This window comes from Microtus pennsylvanicus, chromosome 7 (genome assembly GCF_037038515.1).
Source record: "Microtus pennsylvanicus isolate mMicPen1 chromosome 7, mMicPen1.hap1, whole genome shotgun sequence".
NCBI lineage: Eukaryota > Metazoa > Chordata > Mammalia > Rodentia > Cricetidae > Microtus > Microtus pennsylvanicus.
In genome coordinates this window covers 78639713-78657627 of record NC_134585.1, presented here as the reverse complement: position 1 = coordinate 78657627, position 17915 = coordinate 78639713, and the positions used below count along the sequence as shown (strand labels likewise).

Below are 17915 nucleotides of genomic sequence, written 5' to 3'. Positions count from 1 at the left end.
GTCACATGATAGAGCACAAATTTGAAAAAGACTCACTCTTTCCAGAATCAAATAGGAAATGAAAGCAAAGAGAGAAGAAGCCTATCTAGGTACCTTCACCTCCATGGTAACGATTTCTGTATTCTAACCCCAGTAGGAAAGTAACTCTCAATGGCCAATCCACAGATAATGAGTTTCTGCTTTCTTGATCCATCTGAAGCCCATAAAACAAAATTCCTACATTCAGCTCATTGTCAATGACTTGGCTTCCTACATTTTTGGAACGGATGCCAAATTCATGAATATTAATTAAAATAAAACTAAATCTTTAAAGGAAATTTGTTGAAATTTTCTGAAGAAACCACTGAAGGATTCAAAGCTTAATAATGCAAAGGAATACTACTACCACATGAAAACATTGAGCTACAAATCTTCCCCTAAATCTAATGAGAGATTTTCATAACACTGCTATTAATTGAAAGCAGCCTTGCCAGTGCTCCTGAAATAAAAACAAGACATGCAGCATTTCAGAAGGTATCTTTGCAGTTTGTTTAAAGAGCTTTAAGGTTTAAGTCTAGCCCCAGCTACAAAAAGACTTTTGAAGCTAGCCTTGGTTAAGTAATGAAACGTCTCAAAACAACAAAAAAGCTCTAAAATAGTATGAAGTTGAGTATGATGATGCATGCCTAGAATTCCAATATTCAAGAGGCTGAGGCAGGAGGATCACAAGTTCTAGACCAGACCAGGGTGTTAGCCCCAGACCCTGTCTTTAAAAAAATAATAATAAAATAAAAAGATACTCCCAAAAATATATGGAAATGCTATCATAGATCTAGTGATTTTTATCTTGTTACCAAATGTCTTATTATCTTAAGGACACTGTTAAATATTATTATTGCTGGATAATATAGGCTTTGCAATTGAATTATTTTGATTATTGCTATTCCTGGATAAATTAGGATAAATGTATTACAGCCTCTAAATTCCTTCATCTCATTATTTAGTGACATAGTTACACATTTACCTCCCAAGCTGAGGCACTCCCATTGTCCTAGTACGCACTTGATAGCCGTCTTTCTCCCACACAGTAGGAATCTACCATGAGTCAGTACTCAAAATATCTTTAGTGTCATTTCTTGGGGAAAAATCCTACAGGCAACCTCTAACTATATAGCCTAGTTTGCAAAGTGACGTTGCCTCTGCTTTTCTGAGTTATCGATATCAGTGACTAGAAATCTCCCTCTGCAGTCTGCTAATGTGACTGAGCAATAGCCTCACCCCACATCTGGTAAAGGGCCCTTTTCCTGTGGGAATGAGCTAGGACCACATTGCTAGCTGCTCTGAAGCTGCTGTTTCCATGATGCCATGTAAGTAGAAATTGAAAGACCTAGAAGCATTATGTATGTCCCTGCTAAGAGTCCTACTGAACTGCTGAAGGAGGTGGAGTCTGGTAGATATTAGAGACCTTCAAAAGGAATGGTTCTTAGATGTTCACTTTAGCTTAGCTTTTTCTGCTTTTCTCCCTTCCAGGTCCCCAGTATATTGGACTATGCTACCCACATTCAAGGCAGATCTGTCCCAGTTAGTTACTCTCTCACATATCAATCCTCCCCAGAAATGTCCTTAGAGCACACTAGAGGAATACTTTACTAATTCCCTAGGCATCAATCAATCCAGGAAATATGGCCATCAAGATTAGCCTTCAACAATTGGAAACATGTTCACAAAATGGATAAAAACCTTCTCTACACACTTCATTCTGGTCCTCAGAAGGCTAGCCATGCTCTGCCCCATACCCGAAGTGCTAATGTTTGGGGTGACCACAAGCTATTGGTCTCTTATCTTCCCAGTCATTTCCCCTCATAAAGAAACCCCACGCTTCTGATAAACAAGTTTGGCAGTCAACTTTGTGTACAATGATAATAAAATCTATACCATTATTACTTTACAAAGGGGAGGTTGATTTTGGCCCACAGAGGTTCCATGCAAAGCTGCACAACATAAACTTTGAGCCTTTGGTGAGGGAAGCACACCACAGTAAGTGTATGAAGCAGAATAAATCCCTTACATGTGAACAAGATGTAAAAAGAGAGGACCACTTAGATCCCACTTAGATCCAAGGACCTTGCACAAGATCCACAGCCTTTTCTTCCACAGCCTGAATGATTCCCATCTTCTATCTGCAGATCTGCAGTCCTTTCAACAGGACTGTGATAAATGCCAACCTTTACTTCAGGGATGTTTGCAACTGCGCAAAAACAGCACCAGAGGTATGTAATACAGTTCTCCAAACAAAATTCTTCATACTGAAAATTTCAATTTTGAAACAATGATTGAGGTATTGGATGTGTTAATTTACCATGATCTAAGCATTAGATATTTCATATGTGTAAATTATTATACCTTGATTAATTATTTGAAAATATTTTTAAAGACCAAAAGTAAATTTAACATTAAAATACTTAACCAATGGAAATAACTTAAAATTATATATCCAGGAGACAGAAAGATGGATCAGCTGTTGGGACCACTTGCTGCTCTTAGCACCCACATGGAGCGTATTAACTCCAATTCCAGGAAATGCAATGCACTCTTCTGGACTCCACAGGAACCAGGTATGTATGTGGTGCACATGCATACATGTAAACTATCACTCATGCACATAAAATAAGATTTAGTCATTTTTATTTAAAAAGTATCTAACCAGGGAGCTGGAAGATGACATAGCAATTAAGAGCACTGGTTGCTTTTCCAGAAGACCCAAGTTCAATGCCTAGCAACCACATAACAGCCACCAACTATTTATAACTTCAGTTCTAAGAGATACACCACCCTCTTCTAGACTCCATGGGCACTGCACACACGGTACACAAACACAGATCCACCACCTATATACATCAATATTTTTAAAATATATGTAATCAACATTTCTTGTAATAGTCTTAAGAAATAAATAAAAGCTTTGATAAATATACAAAAGTATCACTTAAAAACTTTACTGGGTATATTTACTATGATTTAAAGACTTAAAAAATGAATTCAGCTGGGTGGTGGTGGCACACACCTTTAATCTGAGCAGCTGGGAGGCAGAGGCAGGCAGATCTCTGAGTTCTAGGCCAGCCTAGTCTATAGAATTAGTTCTAGGTCAGCCAAAGCTACACACACACACACAAAAAAAAAAAAAAAACCCTGTCTCAAAACAAAATGAAACAAAACAAAAACAAACAAACAAAAAGAATTCAATGAGAAAAGGTACATTAAAATGCATAGTTCTTGCCAGGCATGGGGGTTCATGCCTTTAATCCTAGCACTTTGGAAAAAAAGGAAGTGAAACTCTGAGTTTGAGGCTAGACTGATCTAAAGAGTGAGTTCCAGGACAGCCAAGGCTACAGAGAGAAACTTTGTCTCATAATAGGTAGGTAGGTAGGTAGGTAGGTAGGTAGGTAGGTAGGTAGATAGATAGATAGATAGATAGATAGATAGATAGATAGATAGACAGACAGACAGACAGACAGACAGACAAATATGTAAAAAAAATTAAAAATGCATAGTTTTAATTCTTCTTGTTTCTTATTGGAACAGATGTTAAAAAAACAAGTACATTTTGATATCGTTATTATGAGCCAGTTCAGCCTGCAACACTCACACAAAACAGACATCGATCAGGTCACTCGGCATACTTCTGATCTCTTCTCTTTGCTTATATTCCCCTTAATGAAATATAAACCAGTTTAATCTCACTGAAGCACCTAGTAAGCTTTTTCTATTAATTTTTGTCATATTTAGTTTTCACTTATCCTCTATCTTCCCCCCAAAAATAAAACACCCATCTAAGTTGACTTACAAAATCTGGCATCCGGATTCTTAAATATTTTGATTATACCTGCAATGTTCTTTTACTGTGTTGCCTTGTATATATTTGTTCACCTGTGATATAGTTGCTTGAAAACTCTAAGAACTGTGTCTGAAGGCTTCTAGAGCCTTTTATTTCCTTTCTCGACTAGGGCTATGACTTAGGGAGTTGTCCCCTAGGGCAAATTGTTCTTTGTTACAAAAAGAACAAGGGACAATGGTTACAATTGTCAACTCTATTTAATTTTACTTATTTTATTGTTTTATTATCTAATATGTATGCATATTTTACCTGTTTGTGTGCCTAGAGCCTAGAAGAGGGAGTCAGATCCCCTGGAACTGGAGTTAAACAGTCATGAGGTACCATCTGGGTGCTGGAAGTTGAATGTAGGCCCATATTTCTATATGGTATGACAGCCAGGTTATCAATCCATAGGCCCCACCTGACGTGGTCACATAACCTTACAGACAGGCTGTTGCTACCTAACAAAAGGTCAGGATGTTGTTTTGCTCCCTGCTTTGTAATTTGGAGGATGCCTGATAGAGATGCTTGCTGACTCAAGCCTAGAGACAGCTACCACACACAACAGATAGGTAGATGTGGATGTGACTAAAAACCATTCACCTGGTTACCTAGGAAACATATTGCTAATGTATTTCCCCTCAGTTAAGTTTTGGTATAAAGACTATTTGGGGAATAAAGCTAGAGGAATTCTTCAGGATGTGAACTCAGGACTTCATGAGGGACCACTGAGAATCTCCCTCCCGATAAAACCATGTGAGTTGTGTCTTCATTTAGTGCCTCCACGCCAGTTCAGAGAGAGATAGTTTATGTTGGGGTCTGGTCAAGAGAAATAATGTATGGTCTGGGCTAGCACCGGACACCGACATAATGGTGCCCAGATGTGGTGCTGATCCATGGACCACGACAGTTGAACCCAAGTCCTCTCAAGGAGGAGCAACTTTTCTTAACCACTAAGGCATCTCTTCAGCCCTTTGGAAATGTGTTGGTCAAGCAGGCCTCAAATTCATTCTTCTCCTGCCTCCGCCTCTTCAGCACATCCTACTGGTGACATCATAGCCAACATGTACCACCCACCTCACATCTCCTCCTAAAATCGGAGAAGCCATTGGAACTATTAGCCAGAAAAGAGTGGTGGAATAAGTTTGCCTGGAAGCGGAATAATTTTGTAATCTAGTTTGTACAAACCTGAAAAATGTTATCATAATGAAGTCATCAATACCGGAGAAAAGGTCATCACTGAGTGTGTAAATGTTTGGGGAACAGACTAAGTGTGTAAGCCAAGATTACAAGTAAAAGAAATGAGCTTCTTGCTCCTTCCAGAACAAACCAACATCCACTCTGTCATGTTGATTTATACCAGTTCACCTTATCTTGTGTACTTTTGGTGATAATTAGAGGAACAACCACACATTCCACTCATCGTATAAATTATATCTTTCTCTTGATTTCAGCAGACCATAAAGTCAATATCAAAAAACAATGTCACCTATCAAGTGTCACAAAGTCCTGAATAATTACCATGACTTTACCTTTATCAGCAAGGCATTGAATGATCTTCACTTCCTTTCACATCTAACAAATACTTTGAACTCCAACCTGTCAAATAAAGGATTAATAAATTAAGTCTCTATTTGTTTTAATCTGTTGACTTGCAGAGAGTCATTTACCAATACATCTGCAGAAGAAGCAGAAAAGCAGTCTCAGTGAACTTTCAATTTCTGGATGCTTTCATTTATTGTATAAATGAAATTGCACAGATCTGGGAATAGGTATATAAACTATACCTTTGTCCACAATATTTTTCTAGCCAGATTTCTTTAAGCTTAAATGTATATATTTGTTTAAACACACATATTAAATAATTCAAATTATATATAAATGTATATAGTATATATGCTAAACAAATATAAATAGGCATGCAATATATGAATATGTGTATGTATCATATTTTCATAAATTTTGAGTATTCACATAAAATTAATGCCTTTTCTAATAAAATATATAAACCACAATTAGATCTTGGTTGGATAAGAACTCTGCTTTTCTATATATTCATATAATCCATGTTTTTCTATATTTTAAAACTTAAGAGAATAAAATAAATATAATAAACTGAATAATAAATATATTAAATATTAATTAAATAAAATATAAATTAACTTTAAATAAATAATAAACCAAAAAACAAAATAAAAATGAGTAAAGAAGCCTGAATGCAGTAAAACTATGTGTCAAAGTAAGGTTAAAAAAACAAAAAACAAGATAACAACACTTTTCACTCTATTGCTGACAGATCAAGTTGTCAAGGGATTATCTGGATTAAACTGCCAAAGGATATGACTCCCCATTATTGAAATGAAATTCCCATAATTCCTAAGTAAACTAAAAACCACATTATAGTTCAAAAGTAACCCTAAAATTTTGTCAGATACAACTGTCTTTAACCAAAAACAGAGGAATAACTTTGAATCACAACACTATATAGCATTTCAATGGCTCACAAACAATGGTCTAGACTTTGACATCAAATACGAAATTAGATGATTTATTTTATTTGGTGCTGTGAGATAAAGCAAATTACAAGTTTTAAGGGTCATTCACGTGAAGTTGGCTCGATGGGTAGGAAGGCTTACCATATGAAGGCATGAATTAGGATCCCTAGTACCCTTAAACACTAAGCATGGCTGTGGGTATCCGTAACCCCACAGTTGGAACAAGGAGATGGTGAGCAAGGAGATAGGATTTCTGGGGCTTGTGGGCAGGCCAGCCTAGTCTACAAAGGGTAAGCTCCAAATTCAGCCAATTGGTCTCAAGGGACTAAAGCGGGGCATAATAGAACAGAATATCTGATGACCTTTACATGCATGTGCACACACGCGCACACACACACCACCACCACCACCGCCACCGCCACCATCAACAACACCATGTATGAGATTTCTTAATACGCAGTATAACTACCATAAGCTAAAGTACTCTGCAAGACAATCATATTGATACATCCTTACATGGCAATCTGCCTGATGCTACCATGAGACTGTGTTTCACTGAGAGCATCAACTTGATGTATAGTGACTAATTAAGAATAATCAAAAAATTGAGAATCAGTGCATCGATAACTGTATCCCATCCCACCCTAGATGAGTTATTGACTCTCCTCAATGGTTTGTTGCCCTCCTCTTAAAACAATGTAATATATTGAAATGGCCCTAACATTCAGTGAGACCTTGATGTTACAGGCAGTATTAGTACAGTGTGTATTAAGAAATTTTAAACTATGGTTTATAAACAACATTTTATTTCCTTACAGAAAATATAAAAACTCAGCATCCACTCTATGTGAAGAATTTTCATTCTGAACAGAAGATCCAGCCTTGTAAATGGGGAAGTAGAAAATTTTACCTTTCAAAAAGGCAGAATATCGGACCAGAAAGATAGCTCAGTGTGTAAAGGAGCTTGCTGTCATGACTGGCTCTCAGAGTTTGAACCCTGGGTACCACGTGATAAAAGAAGAGAGCTGATTCTCACCAGTGGTCTATACTTCCGCATACATGCAAACATACATGCACAAATATTGTTAGGTAAGATTTTTCAAGCAAGATAGTGATTTTTACTTGGTATCCTTTCAAAACCTATCTAATGAGGATAATACATGACTCTCAAAAATCACAAATATATATATTAGTATATATATTTTATACAATAAATTACATATATATTAAGTGTGTGAAAAACGTGGAGTCATCACACATATGACATATATAACAATGCAAGGTTTTATACACACTTCTCAAAAAAAAAAAAAACAGAAAACGTATCCTTCCTAAACGGAGGGATGTGAGATACAGTTTAGAGCAGGACCATGGGTCTTCTCCAGACATCATCTCATAGACTTAAACTCCCTACAGAACAGAAGTTTTATACTCCAGGGAAAAAAAACTAAAGTAAAATTAAGCACAGCAGGGTTGATACAATGGTACTGTTATGGTGAAGGCTGAGTGCTTCACCCCATGAGTCTTTGCAGGTGACTCAATTTGTTGCCATGACAGCTCTCAGATTTCAGAGATGAAAATTTACTAACAAATTTTACTCAACCCAGCAAAAGAATAGTTCACAACAGAGCACTGGGCCAAGCTCCCAGAGTCCAGTGGAAGAGAGGGAGGAGCTATAATGTGAACAAAGGAGTCAAGACCATGGTGAGGATACCCACTGAAACAGCTGAACTAAGCTAGTGGGAGCTCACAGACTCTGGACTGTGAGCTGCTCTGGACAGCAGGGGAACCAACATAGGACCAAAGGAGGCCCTCTGAATGCCGGTGACAGTTGTATGGCTGAAGTAGTCTGTAGGGCCACTGGCAGTGGGACCAGGATTTATCACTACTGCTTTTACTGGCTTTCTGAAGCCCATTCTTTCTGGAGGAATACCTTGCTCAGCCTAGACATTGGAAGGGGGCTTTATTCTGCCTCAAAGAGATGTATTAGACTTTGTTGACTCCCCATGGGAAGCCTTACCCTTTCTAAGGAGAGGATGGTAGAGGGAGCAGGAGGAGGGTAGAAAGTGGGAACTGGGGTTGGTACGTAAAATAAGAAAAAAAATGTTTTTTTAAGTTAAATTTAAATTTAAAGAAAGAAGACTAGGCTCACAACCAAAAAAAAGAAAAGAAGGAAGGGAGGGAGGGAGGGAGGGAGGGAGGGAGGGAGGGAGAGAGAGAGAGAGAGAGAGAGAGAGAGAGAGAGAGAGAGAGAGAGAAGTTCAGAGTAGTTCATAACTCAGGGACTAACAGTATGACAAGGGAGAGATTGTGGAAGAATCTGTAGATCACACCATGAGAGGAAGTGTCTAGTGGGCAGCACGCTGATGCACTTTTAGGAATTTTATAAAAGAATTCAAATAACTTCTTGATGAGATGCACTGTGTGCACAGACTTTGAAGATCAAGTGCACACCTGGCTCTTTTATCAGAAACTCCAATGTTAAATTATGAATTATGTTTGAATATGAAAAATTTCTCCTTCGTTAGAGTGATAGACCACGCTGAATATGCTGACTTTTTTTTTTACAAAGGCTACATTATAGATTTAAAACAAACAACAACAACAAAAACAAAAACAGGGTTTCTCTGTGTTGCTCTGGATGTCCTGGAACATTTTCTGTAGACCAAGCTACCTTAAACTCAGAAATTCCCTTACCTCTACTTCCCTGCTGCTTGGATTAAAAGGCATGTGCCTCCACTACCTAGCAAAATTATGAATTTTCAAAAAAAAAAAAACCTAACAAAATAAAGAAGCTAGACTCTCACCTAACACCATCTGTAAACACAAAAATCACTGGATCAAAGTTCTAACTCTAAACTGAAGGCTCTAAGAAGCCAGGAAAAGGCTCAGGAAAGAAGAGTTATGATAAAAAATTTGGGAATGGCTTTTTTAAAGAGGCAAAAACAGAAATGAGACTACTAACATCAATGAAACACTTGATTTAAAGAAATGGGTAAAGAACACCAATATCTTTTGCTGCAAAGAGGAAGCAAAAATGGCCAGCAGTATTGTAAGACCATGACCCATGTCTCTAACTCATGAAAGTTGAATCACAGATGTTCTCCAAAGGCACAGAATGGAGATTTGGTCTCCATGATGGTACTCTTCTGTTATTCCTTCAGCTTTTACCCACAGATAGCTGAGTCTGAGGTTTCTTCAATATTTTTTTTTCCAAGACAGGCTTTCTCTGTAGCTTTGGAGCCTATCGTGGAAGTAGCCTTTGTAGACCAGGTAGGTCTCAAACTCACATTGATCCGCCTGCCTCTGCCTCCCAAGTGCTGGGATTAAAGGCGTGAGTTTTTGTTATTAATACAAATTAGAATTCACGCTACACCCCACTTGTCTCTTCACCCCTAACTTATGGTACTTGTGGTTTGCTTCTGCCATGTGTGCCACCATGATGCGCTGCATTTCTGAAAAACTGAAGTAAAGGAGCCAGTTGAACACGTGTACAAATATGTAAGACTGTGAGGCAGACATTTTCTTTTTATAAGCTAGTTAGTAGTAACATCTTGTCATAATGGTAGAAAATGCTAACTATTAGTGCAATACAAAGCTATGAGATATCACCTCATATCTAGTTACAATGTCCACTATCAAATTCTGGGATGCTGAGGTAGAGTTCAGGGAAAGAGTGTAAATTTAGCATTGCAAGCCTTTTAGTTTGATTGCTGGCAGGAGATAGGAAATACAGAAAAATTAAAACACATGTGCACTCTTGGGAGAAGTCCAAAATGATACAGTCAGTATAGAAAAGAAGATGGCGATTCCTCAAGAAGTCAATAATAGAATTATCAGGTCATTTAGCTTTTGAATATTTATCCTAGGCATAAAAAAATGTCCAAGTTGGGCAATGGTGTTGCACACCTTTAATCCCAGAATTCGGAAGGCAGGATCTCTGAGTTCGAGGTCACCCTGGTCAATAAGAGCTAGTTCCAGGACAGCTAGGACTGTTACACAGAGAAACCCTGTCTCAAAAAACCAAAAAGAAAAAAAATGTCCAAAAATTTAAAGAATGATCACAAAGAAATATTTATACAATGCCCCATCATAGCAATGGCAATACTATCCAAAATAGTCAAGGTGTGGAAGCAACCCAAATATCCACTCAAGTGTTCACAAACAAAATGTGGTATATACAAAGGATGAATACTACTCAGTCTTTAAAAAGAAGGAAAAGCTTATTTCATGTTACCACTTGGACCTTGAGAACATTATGATGATGAAATAAGCCCATCCCCAAAAGATAAATAGTGGGTATCTAAGTAGTTAAACATATAAGAAGAGAGAAAAGAGATTGTCAGAAGCAGTGCTGGGATTGGGAGCAGTGGTATAATAGTTTCAGGTGTGCAAGAGGAGGCATTGCACAGCAGTGTGAATAGTGCTAATACTCTAAAGCATAATCAAAAAAGTGGTTGTGATGGTAAATATCAGCCAATGGCTCTTTCCATATTCTATCGCCAACAAGGCATAAGCAATGAGCTATATGCAGGAAGCGTCAAGACAAGCATGCATAACCTTGACATGGGAATAAGATGTAGACAAAGGAGAGTAGAGAACCTAAGTAGAAAATTCAACTAAAATGTCAGCTGCACACAAGAAACCTGCAGCTAACAGAGAACTGAACAGCCCAGGTGGAGCCAGAAGGGATGTGGAGCTTTCACTGTATAAGGTGGTCAGTCAGTCCTTAAGGGAGAGTCTCCAAGTAGCTGAACACAGAGCCCTGACTGTAAGTGCGAAATGAGGGAAGAAACTGGGGTGTCTGCTAACAGATCACTCAGCACTGACCCTGGAAATCAGAACCAATGTGGGAAGAATTCAGGTGGAGAATTCAATGTGCCAGGTACATACGATGTGGTCTGGGGGACGCCCACAGACAACCCCATGATCTGGATTCTTTTTTTTTAAATTTATTTATTTATTAAAGATTTCTGTCTCTTCCCCGCCACCGCCTCCCATTTCCCTCCCCCTCCCCCAATCAAGTCACCCTCCCTCCTCAGCCTGAAGAGCAATCAGGGTTCCCAGCCCTGTGGGAAGTCCAAGGAACCCCCACCTCCATCCAGTTCTAGTAAGGTGAGCATCCAAACTGCCTAGGTTCCCCCAAAGCCAGTACGTGCAGTAGGATCAGAAACCCATTGCCATTGTTCTTGAGTTCTCATTAGTCCTCATTGCTATGTTCAGCGAGTCCGGTTATATCCCAGGCTTTTTCAGACCCAGGCCAGCTGGCATTGGTGAGTTCCCAGTAGAACATCCCCATTGTCTCAGTGTGGGGGTGCACCCCTTGTGGTCCTGAGTTCCTTGCTCGTGCTCTCTCTCCTTCTGCTCCTGATTTGGACCTTGAGATTTCAGTCCGGTGCTCCAGTGTGGGTCTCTGTCTCTGTTTCCTTTCATCGCCTGATGAAGGTTAATATTCAGGAGGATGCTTATATGTTTTTCTTTGGGTTCTCCTTATTTAGCTTCTCTAGGATCACTAACTATAGGCTCAATGTCCTTTGTTTATGGCTAGAAACCAAATATGAGTGAGTACGTCCCATGCTCCTCTTTTTGGGTCTGGCTTACCTCACTCAGGATAGTGTTTTCTATTTCCATCCATTTGCATGCAAAATTCAAGAAGCCCTTGTTTTTTACTGCTGAGTAGTACTCTAATATGTATATATTCCATCCATTCTTCCATTGAAGGGCAGCTAGGTTGTTTCCAGGTTCTGGCTATTACAAACAATGCTGCTATGAACATAGTAGAGCATATATTTTTGTTGTATGATAAGGCCTCTCTTGGGTATATTCCCAAGAGTGGTATTGCTGGGTCCAGGGGTAAGTTGATCCCGAATTTCCTGAGAAACCGCCTCTCTTAACTGGAGACCTTGATACCTTTCCAAACCCCATATCCACTTGTGCTACGTGTGAACTACACCCCAGTGAATTTTCCTGTTTAGAAGTCTCTGAGCAGATTGTGCCTAAGTACACCTGAGGCTCACATTAACACTCACAGGGTGCATTATACACGTAGCTGTTTTTTATATGAATGATGGTTACCTTTCATTGGTTTATGTTTTCTTACGCATCCCCCAAAATAGATTCTATTTATATATGCCATTTATGAAAGATGAAAGAAAAATTCAGATTTCTCATCTATAAAAATTAACATATTCACATACTTTGAAAATAAAGGCAGAATCTGAAATTTTATATTTCAAACAAATATCAGCAACTAGCTCTTGATGAAACTGATAAAGAAATTTCATACTATTGTTCCTAGGTTTAGAGTACTGTTTGTATTTCAGAGCTATGTCTCCAAAGGTTCACACTCTCTTTTATACCTAAGTTACCACTTCTGAAACCCCAAGCCACATTGTAGGCCTTCCCCAGCAATGCTAAGAGAAGCTGAAATATTATAAAACTACCCTGTGAGGTCACAGAGGCTGCCACCAGCCAGTAAAAGAAAACAGACCTCACTGCCAGGATGTCAATTACCCAGACCTGGGCACTGGCTCACAGAAAGCCACAGCTTAAAATCATTATAAAGATAGCATTAAGACAATTAAACAAATTACTGGGGATCATGAGCCCTTAAAATCTCTTCCTAACTCAAAAAAAAAAAAAAAGGTACCAGAGGACCACCTCAGAAATTGAGGTAAATTACAGAAAAGTGTTACAACATGAGTAAGTGCTCATTTATTTTCCTCTTGCAATTTAAAAATTTTCCAAGCATTTTAAAATCAGGCTTTGGGGTATTTCAGCAATGCACACACATTAAACAAGTTGGTTAAGTATTTTAGCAATATGCTCGCTTTCAAAATAACCAGCACACAAAGGAGGTAAACTAGGCTTATGACTTCTTTTTGACCATTCCAAATATCTTTTTCTTTCCGAAGCAGGGCCTCACCTAGCCCAGGCTAGCCTAGAACTTTCTTTATAGCCCCAAGAACAACCATAAATCCTCACCCTCCTGCCTGTCTCCCAAATGCCGGAATTATAGGCATCCATCACTGTCCCCAGCGCCATTCAACACCCTCACTGAAGCAATCAATCCTCCTCTATGTGTGTCAACATTCTATTAACCCTTTAAAGTCACTTTAGAATCTTAAAGACCCTACTCTCCTTTATATAATTATAATTATTGGACTCTAGAGTCCAGAAAATCTGCAAAGAGATCCTGGTCAATTTACTATGTTCTTTATTTTTCAAACAAAAATTAATGACATTATAGGGGAGGGCAGAGTATAGATTTTTCCCCCTCTGGGTTAAGACTTGAAAATTAAAATAACATTTTATAAATCAAGAAGCATGACTTTGATGAAATATGAACAATACTGAATGTATAAAGTATTTATATAAAAAATTATGAAGCAAATATCGATCCTAACATAAAAGGATTAATAACAGTCCCAAGCTCCAGGACATATTTTTACCATATCAAGAGCAATAATAGCCCACTATACAAAGGATGTACACATTCATCTCTTCCGTCTTGTCATGAGCACACAGCACTTGGCACATAGCAAAAGCCCAGAGCAGTGAAGAGCCAAGTCTTTGCGGCTAACAAACCCTGGATACAACTGTAGTTGCAACTACTGCTTGGAAGAGCGTGAGCAAGCTGTTGAACTGATCTTAGCCTTGGGTCAGTCTTCTGTAAAATGGAATGGTACCTAATGCACCTTTGCTATAAGGACTAAGCAAGGTGATATGCGTGGAACACATGGCAGAATTCCTCTCACCAAAGAGAAAATAAGACCTGTGTCTGAATCCTACAGTTACAAACAGTACTTGAGACCCCAGGCAGTCCGGCTTCTCACCTGAGGCTGCCTCAAACACCACAGTTCCAGAATGACTCTCAAGGGTTTACTATAAACCTCACGGAGCTATTGGAAATCCCAAACATTACCTAGTATTATCTTCCTTCATATCATTTTAGCTTCTCAACCAAGGCCAGAAGTCAAAGTGAGACTTTCAACAATGCTGGGGCAACTGGAACTTGTTGTTGCTAATAGAAGCCACTATGCTGGGCATCAACCACATTTTAAAAAATGGAGAAGCCTCATTGTAGCCAAGCTTTCAGCCTGAATCCACTATACTCAAGCAAAGGATGGAAAACTACCCCGTGTCCATCATTCCTCATCCTCATTTCCCCAACATGGTGAAAGGAGCTAAAAAGACTCAGAAGATGAACAGGACACTGATAGGAAAGCACCGATCTGAGACTTAAACAGAAAACTCAAAGCTGACAAGGTCTACGATGGCAGCACCCCTCTCACAATCACACAACAAGAGCATAACCAATACAGTGCATGCTCTGAAAACATTAAAAATATAGAAGCCTTTCTATTGAAGTGTTACAATAGTTCTTGGCCTGAAATAGAGAGAAAAGGAATATACAGATTCACCAACAAGACACTCCACAGACATAGAGGTGAAGAACTACCGTGCGGCTGGAGTGACCTGAGAGGGCCCAAAGCGGCTTCTCAAGATCACATGGCAAGGAGAATGCAGGAAATATCATAAAACAAACCAAAACGACACCAAGTTCCACTGCTATAGCCTATGTGTTGTGAATTGTCACCCAAATACAGTTTAAGAGCAAAGTTTGGTTCAGATAGATCATAGTTTGTAAAAGCAGAAATGCAAGGGCAGTTTAAGACACCAAGATAAATTTATTTTCCTTAATGCCGATATTTCTTTATCACCTCTCTAATGTAAGCATTTAATCCTATAGATTACATACATTTTCAGCCCCATAAACCTTGTTAAGTAGCCCTTGAAAGAACTATTGACTGACTAAATCCAAAAGGTTCTTGTTGCACTGTACACAAACACTAATCAGGCTGCCTAGGAGGTGGTGGTTCTTCCGCCTCTGAAAGCTGCTTGGCTACACATGCACAGAAAAGATATGTGCACATCTATCTGGTATCGTTCATAACGTCTGAACTCTTAAGTGTCTGGATGATCTCAGGGAAGGTAACAAATTGAAATGTTCCTATGAAAAGCATATGTACACACAAGTACACTTCAACTCATAATGTCCGACTGTCATGGATGGCACATACTTCTAATTCCACCAAACTTAGGCAAAATAAATAAAACCTAAAGCTCACAAGGAAACTGAAGGTTGAAGATCATGTCATCCAAATGGACACATCTAGACAAAAGAGCTCAGATTAAAACTCTGGCTATGTGCACTCGAGAGTCTATATTTCACTGTCTGAGAAGGACCTCAAAGAAAAGAGAATAGTAATACAATGTATGGTCTGAATGAAATTTTAGCATCACAGAGGGGGGGATCTGACTTCTTTATAAGAAATTATAAAATTTCTTCTTGTAAAATTTAGTAATCTAAATTTTAAAAGTGATTGGACAAATAAGTGTAAAATTGTTTTCATCTAATATGTGGGAAAGAGAATTCAAAGAGCTAAAAACACTCAGAGATTTCATCTTGTATCTTAAAGAGTAAATAAAATTTTAAAATTATCTAGCAAGAGAATCCAAATATCATTGACTTTCTAGCATGGGTAAGAGGTAATGAGAAATTAGAAAGATTGGTGGATTTTGTTTTGCAAAAGGTATCTTAGAGAAGCTAAGAGACAATCTTTGACTTATTCATTGTCATGGATGTCTAAGACACCCCTTCTGAATGGTGGAACTGCAGAGACAACACCATGATCGTGGGCAGGAGAATTAAAATCCATCTATCTATAAGCCTCTCACACAACCCACCAGGGTGGGAATTAAGATAAAATACCCACCATCCTCCTGTGAAACACCTTCAATAAACAAGAAGTCAAACGGTTATTTCATGAGTCAATGATTCCTTCACTCTGCTTCATCTCACTGTGCCAAGCACTGGCTTCTGCCTCCCCTCTGCTTTCCATGGCTCCTCCCAATGCCCATGCCTTCTCATCCTGCAACACTGAACACAGGAGAGATCTCTTGACCCTAACCAAGGGTGTATGATTCCATTGATTCTTCCCACAACCAACTATAACAGTACTCCTTTCTATTGAGTAAAGGAATAAACTTTAACTCATATATGTAGCTAAACATAGTATTTAGTAATACAATCAGACCTAAACAGTAAACCCTTATTGAACAATGTGTTGATTACGGTTTGAAAGTTTGAGAGACTTACATTCCCTCAAGGGTTCACAGACCAGTGCTTTTCAATTTGCCCTAGGGGAAAAATATATATCCCAGTGAAGATATATATGCTTCTACCAGGTTAAATAAATTGAAATGGGGAAAAGGAAAAAATTAAAAAGCAAAGACAGACAAACCTAGAGAGGCAGAGAGAGTAAACTAAGGCTGTTTCAGATAAAAATCAAAGCAGTATAAAACTAAAGCTCTTAGATGTAATAAAATAAATGAAGGATTTAGAACCAGTCATCATTCTGAGATTTCTATTTCAATAAAATATCTCTGTACCTTGGAATGTCAAAATGTAAACATCACTCAAAATTAATAGGATAAAAGGACCAAGTTTTATATGTAACTGATGAGAAGTTTAAAATTGGATGCAAACAGGTGGGAAACACACAAGAACACATAAGCCTTTTCATAAGCATCAAGACTTCAGATGAGAAACCTGCCACATACATGTCTTTTAAAGTCAAAAGTGGTATCTGTCTACCCGTAGAGGAGTCAATCCTGCTGGAGTGACAAAGGGATCCTCAGAGCTTCAGATAACAAAAATTTAAGAGTTTTATAAAAGGCAATTAAAGAGCCAAGAGATAAGAAAAACCATAACAAAAATCATGCAAGTAGAAAATGTCATTCATTTAAATAATACTTATTCTGTTTTCACTAAGGGGATCCTCCAGAATTCAGTGATATGGGGCCTGAATCAAGTGTCCAAAAGACTGGGCAAGTCGATTGTCAGTACTAAATGATGAGAGCATTTCTAGGCACACCACAGTGACATAAACAAAGAACAACAGCAGGGAACAGAAGCTAGGGTAGTTGTTTGTTTTTCAGAAGACCTTGGAACAAGTCTATCTAAAGGCTGATATTGGGCCAGGAAACGATTTTGCTAACAGAGATATTTTTCAAGGAGTCAGCAAAAAAAAAAAAAAAAAAAAACAAGGGAGGGGTGAGGAATTCTGAAGACAGGGTGAAAAGAGGCATGACTGAATGCTAAGTATGATCCAAGTAAGGTGGACCTTACCCAGCCTTAGAAGACAGGAAGGCATGAGAATACATGAGAATTCAGGGACTCCTTCTGCAGTCAGAAGGCTCATAGCCCACATCTTCCTAGTTAGAGAAGGAAATGTCTATCCTCTGAAAATAGACTTGGAAATGCTAGTGTAGAGAAATTGAGGATATAGGTAGTAATGTGATGTATCCAACAAATAGTCCTTTAAAATCATAGTAAGCATTTCAAGACTGCTAACAGAAATCAGAAAAAAAAAGAACCACATGCTTAATAAGACAATTACCCAACTCTGTGACTGCCCCTAAAGGTTTGCAATAGTCTATCATATAGTGCGTATTCCCAATGGGGGAATAAATAAAAAAGACAAGGAAACTGGACTGGCATT

General features: G+C 38.4%; 1 protein-coding gene across 5 annotated transcripts in view; it reads right to left on the bottom strand.

Moving 5' to 3' along the window:
- The window catches only part of Bmpr1b (bone morphogenetic protein receptor type 1B), a 304001-nt gene that overhangs the window by 204118 nt on the left and 81968 nt on the right, over positions 1–17915 (bottom strand). For all 5 annotated transcript variants that reach the window (XM_075981227.1, XM_075981224.1, XM_075981223.1 and 2 more), the window contains exon 2: positions 5386–5452. The gene's annotated coding sequence lies outside the window, so the exon portion shown is untranslated. The remainder of the gene's footprint in view (positions 1–5385; positions 5453–17915) is intronic.